This window comes from Balaenoptera physalus, assembly GCF_965194825.1.
Source record: "Balaenoptera physalus genome assembly, chromosome: 11".
Classification (NCBI taxonomy): Eukaryota; Metazoa; Chordata; class Mammalia; order Artiodactyla; family Balaenopteridae; genus Balaenoptera; species Balaenoptera physalus.
In genome coordinates, this window is record NC_138896.1 from 11,254,280 (window position 1) to 11,260,852 (window position 6,573).

General features: G+C 48.5%; 1 long non-coding RNA gene across 1 annotated transcript in view; it reads right to left on the bottom strand.

The window, feature by feature from the left end:
• The window catches only part of LOC309638863, a 116,135-nt gene that overhangs the window by 62,164 nt on the left and 47,398 nt on the right, over positions 1-6,573 (bottom strand). The gene's annotated exons all lie outside the window — the stretch shown is intronic.

Genomic DNA, 6,573 nt, shown 5'->3' on the forward strand with positions numbered 1-6,573 from the left:
ATCATGTCATCTGTAAATAGTGACAGTTTTACTTCCTCCCTTCCCATTTGGATGCAGTTTATTTCTTTTACTTGTATGGTTGCTGTGGCTGGGACTTCCAATACTATATGAAATAGAAATGGGGAGAGCGTGCATCCCCATTTGTCTTGTTCTTGATTTTAAAGGAAAAGCTTTCAGCTTTTCACCATTGTGTATGATGTTAGCTGTGGTTTGTCATAAATGGCCTTTATTATGTTGAGATATGTTCCCTCTATACCAACTTTGTTGAGAGTTTTCATTATGAATGGGTGCTGAATTTTGTCAGATGCTCTCTCTGCATCTATATGGAGATGATCATGTACAGGGAATACAGCCAACATTTTATAATAACTTTAAATGAAGTATAATCTATAAAAAACATGTGAAACTAATATAATATTGTAAATGAACTATACTTTAAATAAATAAATAAAATTAAAATTAAATAGCTAACTTAATAAGACTAACAGTTTCCTCATCAAAGCGCACTTTTAGACCCTCACATCTCTGTGCCTACCAATCCACAGCTATTGTGCATTAAAATTCTGCCTAATCCCAACTAGTTCCCTGACTTGCAAAACCCGCCTTAAAGCCACTCAGTGCAAGCCCTAAACCCTAAGTAATCTTCCCCTGACTTCTCCCTTCTGAGACGCTTCTAGATTCTGTCAAGGTAAAATTCCCCCTTATGGCAGTAAGTCGAAAAAACCTAGCTTTTCTTAACCAGCAATTTTTTTTCCTGGCAGTCTTTGAGGATAAGCCATAGCCAATATGTTTTGGTATCGTATGGTCTGGCTGTGGAATCCCAGGGAAAGACAGCCATGCAACAAGCATGTGGCAACCGGAAATGGATAAGCTCCTTCTGAGCAAAAGTGGCTACAACTCAGGAGGCTGAAGGCCAGAAGTCTACACACAGGAGAAGCTTTAAACACTTACCCTCGTGGCAAACACAGGGGCAGTTTCTGTACGTGGCAGAGACTAATCACACCACTTTTATATTCCGTCATTCTCTGCACACAGAAAGAGCAAGAGTGAAATTTAGGAAGAAGGGTATAAAAAGGAACAGAGCGGACTTCCCTGGTGGCGCAGTGGTTGAGAATCTTCCTGTCAATGCAGGGGACACGGGTTCGAGCCCTGGTCTGGGAAGATCCCACATGCCGCGGAGCAACGAGGCCCGTGAGCCACAACTACTGAGCCTGCGCGTCTGGAGCCTGTGCTCCGCAACAAGAGAGGCCGCGACAGTGAGAGGCCCACGCACCGCGATGAAGAGTGGCCCCCACTTGCCACAACTAGAGAAAGCCCTTCGCACAGAAACGAAGACCCAACACAGCCATAAATAAAATAATTAATTAATTAATTAAAAAAAAAAAAAAGGAACAGAGCAAATACCTACATAAATGTAAGCACAGATACAATGGGTAATTGGGACCACACGAGTTAGAGGGCTCATTTTTCACCTTTCCCATTCTTTTTATTAAATTGAATCAGTATTTAAAAAAAAATAAAGGAGGAGGAGGAGGAACAAGAGAAAAAGAAGGTGGCCCCGACTTTCCTAAGGCTCTTGTGGCTGAGAGAACTTCATGCTCTCCTTTCCAAGCCCACACAAAGAGAGGCTGAAAGGATGGGCCTGTGGACAACGGCAGAAACTGGAAAAGCACACGTACCCAGGGCTCCCAGGCGTTACAGCTTTCCTTTGCACACGCACACGGCCCGGTCCCTTCTCGTGGCCCCAGGGTCGGACTGAGGGGCCCCAGTTGTTGAAGGAGGGCTCAGAGTCTGGCTTCCTGTTTTCCAGAGAAGCGTTTAGACTGTATCTTGACACTGAGAATTAATTCCTCACTTACTTCAGTCTGCAAATCTCCTCAGTGTCACCCACCTCAACCCCGAATGCTTTATTCCCTCTGCTGGGCTGTACGGTGAGAATCTGGAGTGAGCTTGCTTCTGTATTTAGCTCCCAGATGAGTGGCTGCCGAGTCTTGGAAGCAGCCAGAACTCTCTCTCAGCTCCACCTCAGTTGAGCTGTCGTCTCCCCGCCGTCGGTTCCGATGACACCTCCCTGGTTTCTTGGGCCGCAGCTGCCTTGTGTCTCCAGAAACACTGTCCTGCACAGCAGTTGGTTCATCTCGCTTGCTCTCCACCCCACGCCCACCCACTTGGGAGCCCCAGAGCCACCAAACTTCCCCGTGTGACCAGGCAGAAAGCCACTCTATTCCTTGTGCTGGCAGACACAGCCCTGCTTCTGTTTTCCTCCTTATATTGACACTGTCTAGACCAGATAGTCACTTCCAGTCCCCAAACATGTGTTCTCCAAACATCTCTTTGCCTAAATGAGGGAGTCCTTCAACACTGTTTATCTCCTTACATCATCACTGCAGTACCATCTTGTTACAGCAAAATTAGTTGAAAGAAGTAAGACTGTATAACTTGGGGGGGTGGTGGGGACAGGGGAAAAAGTTTTATGGAAAGACAAATATTTAACTTTAAATGCTTAATGGTAAGAAAACATTGCACTTCTTTTGTATAACTCTGCAGAGCTGAAACTATTGGTGGAAATTACAGGAAGGGAGCTCTTGGCTGAAATAAAGGCGACTTTCCTAACAGTGATATTAAAATTAACAAGCCTGCTTGTAAAGTTTTTAAATTTGGATTATTCAGATGTATTCTTTTTGTGGAAGTTTATCGAGCTATGCACTGAGGACTTGAGCACTTTTCTGTATGTATGGTATATTTCAGGTAAAAGTTACTAAAAATGAACAGGCCCATGCCTTCATTGTTTGCGGTTGTGGAGCCCTTGAAGCAGAGCCCAGATGACAACTTACTGGGGCCATCATGGGAGATCCACACCCAGAACGGAACGCCGGACAGCATCTCAGTTTCCTTGGACTTTATGATTCTATTTTCTGATTCTTCCTAAGATACGGAACTAGCATAGTGTGCAGGTTCTTGCCACCAAAATCAGCCCTTGAGAAACCACAGAAGCAAGAGGAGGAGATGGATTCTAGGCAGTGAGAATGAGAATGGCTGCACAAAGCCTCAGGTCATCCCTGGGGTGGCGGAAGCTTGCCTTCCCTCAGTGTGAATGTGGGAGGAGGTAGGTGGCTGGAGAAGAGGTTGGAGGAAAGCTCTGGAAATTCTGATCTGGTCTCCCTGCCCCAACCCCCATCTCCCAGGAGCCTGAGGGCAATCTTTGACTGTTCCTCCTCCACAGGAATTGGCTGCAAGGGCTCAGCGCGGATGTCTGTTGTCTGAGATCTCGGGGGTGTGCGGACAGTGCAAATATCTGGGCAGGAGAGACCCTGGAGGGCGGTGGCATTAAGTCTGTGCAGCTGCCCTCAGGCTCTCTCTCCCCAACGCCCCCAGGCCCCTAGGCTGGTGGGAAACCACCTTGGAGACGGCCCCCTCCCAATGCAGTCACTGGAAGGGTTTAACGTTCAACCGAGCCAGAGAGGTTTCCGGTGGAATGATGGACGGTGGTCCTGGGGTGACCGGGGCTCCCCCCAGGAGCTCATGACCTCCCCCCTTAAACTCACCCGGGCAGGCCTCGGACCCTTCCCCAGAGCACAGCACTGGATACAGCACAGTAGCTGCTATTCCCAGGGGCTCTGTGAGCTCATCCGTCCACAACTAGACCCCTGAGGAGTTCTGATGCCGAAAACCAGTATTTGCACAACAAATACCACCTGACACAGAAGTATTAGGAGGGCTAGGATTTAAACGATCATGAAAAATATAAGCGGAGAAATAAAGGAAGGGATTATCAATATGAAATATTGTGAAAAAATTGTGAAGAAAAATAAGGAAGTTTTAGCACTACATATAAAAACTCTATAGGTTGTTATCCTGTTGTGCTAAGTGTTCTACACACGTTACATAATTACTTCTTATAACAACGTGAGCTGGGTACTATCACCAAGCCCACTTTACAGACGAGGAAGTGGAGGCACAGACTAGTTAGGTAACTGGCCTACAATTACCTGCAGAGCTGGGATTTGAACCCAAGCAGTCCAGCCCTTGACACTGAACCCGCTCTCAGGCTGGGTTAAGGAGTACAATGGAAGGGGAAACGGTGGAACAAGGAATGAACCCACGAGCTAGAATATTAGACTAAGGAGCTCTCCCTGAAATATCAAGAGGAATATATAAACGGATAGAAGACACCACAGGAGAGCCAAGAAATACAAAAGATGAAGTCAGAATGTCAACATTCAGATTATACGAGACCTGGAAACAAGAGAAGAGGTGGAAAATAGGAGAATTCTATAATTTCTAAACCAAACTGCTTAGGGAAGGTCCCAACACCGCTCCTGGCTGAGTTTCACGCCTACAATCGCTACCTGTCCTGTGCCTGCACAGAGTGGGGAATTTATCAACAGAATCCTGAACCCTGAGGTCACCAGCCCTCTGGCTTTCATTTAGGAGGTCTCCCTGTCCAAGCTCAGCACCCAGGGTTGGTAAGAAACAGGGTGGAGAAAGCAGAACCACATAACAGAGGCAGACTGGCCTCCCTCCCCGGATGTAGCTGGCTAAACAGGAACATGGGAAGGGTCTTCTTGCAGACCAAGGGTCAGAAGACTGTATAGCCCACGGGCCAATCTCGCCTGCCGCCTCTTGTTGTGAACCATCTTTTATTGGGGCCACAGACACGCCCATTAGTTTACCAATTGTCTGTGGCCGGTTTTGCCCTACAACCTCAGAATGGTTGCGACAGAGACCGGATGGCCCACAAAGAGAACAAGTTATTTACTATCTGGCCCTTTACAGAAAAAGTCTGCTGACCCCTGACCTAGGTTAGTGCTTCTCAGTCAAAACGTGGCAGGACATTTTACGCCTTGCTTGTCCCCCTCCCTCCATCCGCCCTCATATGACGCTTCCACTCACCCTTCCTTTCCCATCCCCAAGTACCACCCACCAAGGGGCTCGCTAGCTGGGATTCACCCCTCCCTTGTGGGCTCCCGGGGGGAAGGTTAGCTCTTTTGCTGGCACCTGAGCAATGAGAAGGGCGGTTTCTCTTCCTCTGTGAGGTGCTGCCCACCTATAAATTCAGCCTCCTTGATAGCAGGTGAAGGGAAGGAGGGAAAAGCCATCAACAACCGGGGGGCAGGTCCCTCAGTCAAAAGTTTTGCTCAGTTTACACAAAGAAGAGAGAGAACTTGACCTACTGCTCAAGGGGGAAAACATACAGCTGGAGCTGGAGCTGGGAGGGAAAGAAGGGGCTCCCTGGCCGGTCTGTTGGCCTTGGCTGGACTCCGTCCCTCCTGCTGAGATAACGTTTCACAGTGAGAGAGAAGGAGGTGGCTCCCTCCTGCAGGGGCTCATGACTTGGCTGGGGTGCTTGGCTTTGCTGACACACGGTCTCTCCAGTTAGCTGAGCACACAAATCACCCACGCTTATTTGCAAAGTCCATATGTGAGATAAAGGCGAGACAGAATGACTGAGCGCGGGAGAAGGGGGTGAGGAGAAAGAAGAGATACAGGGGCTGTGAGGCCTGGCCAGACAGAGCCTTCCTCGAATTAGGTCACTGTTTACAGGAAGAGTTAAAATTCCACCGAGGAGGCTTTCCCCAGCTCTCTAACACTGGACACGGCTCCCCCCCGCCATCCCTGGAATGCAGTGCAATAAACATCTCAGACCACATGACATCACACCCAGAGAAGCACGAATCATGAAATCACACTGAGGGAGGGGCAAAACTATGCTGGCGATGGACGCACACGTGTTCTCTCTGCCTCTGAGTTTTCCCGCTGGCTTTGCCTGTCTTTCTAGTTCCCACATTTTTATCCACGGGCAACCATATCCCCCGAGAGCTACCACACACAGGGGTCTACACCCCAGTTGGCCGACAGCACAAAGCTCCAAGCCCTTCCTCCCCTCTCCAGGGCCTTGTTACCACCTAACACTGCCTCAGTGACTCTTCAGCATGACCCCAGAAGGTACCACCAATGGACGAGAAAGGGAGAGTTTCAGAGGTTTGCCTAAGGTCCTGGAGCAAGCAAGCCGAGAGGCCAGGTTTTCTCTGAGCTTCCCGCTGTATCACAGCTACTTTGTGACCTCCCCTGCGCTCCATGCACCTGGCATGTTAAATGGCAATTAGAATGGATGTCCCCCAAGAGCAGGGAATCTGTCGGTCACGCTCCTCGGTGCATCTCTGGGCTCCAGCACAGTGCCTCTGCCTTGTCACAGGCGCTCGATACATCTGTGTTCAGTGAAGGTCCTTACATCTGCCTATTTGCTGTCTATTTGACTTGTTTCCCTAGTCTTCTTTAAAGGCCTGGACTGTGGTTTTTCTTTAACATGGGGTCAAGCCAGTAACGTCCACCTCTGCCTCCCAGAGATTTAAATGGAAATAAAATCCTAAGCATAAGGTGAACCCACCCAGTCTACCAAGCATTGCTACTTCAATGGCCTCCCTGCTGTCAAAATGTCTCCTTTCCCGCTTGGACATCACTGATTCCACTGTTGACGTCCTGCCTCACTCAGCAGCTGCATCTGGTAGTCAGATCCCTCCTCCCTGTTTGAATTCTATATCTCTGTGTTTAAATAGGCCAGAAAACACTCAC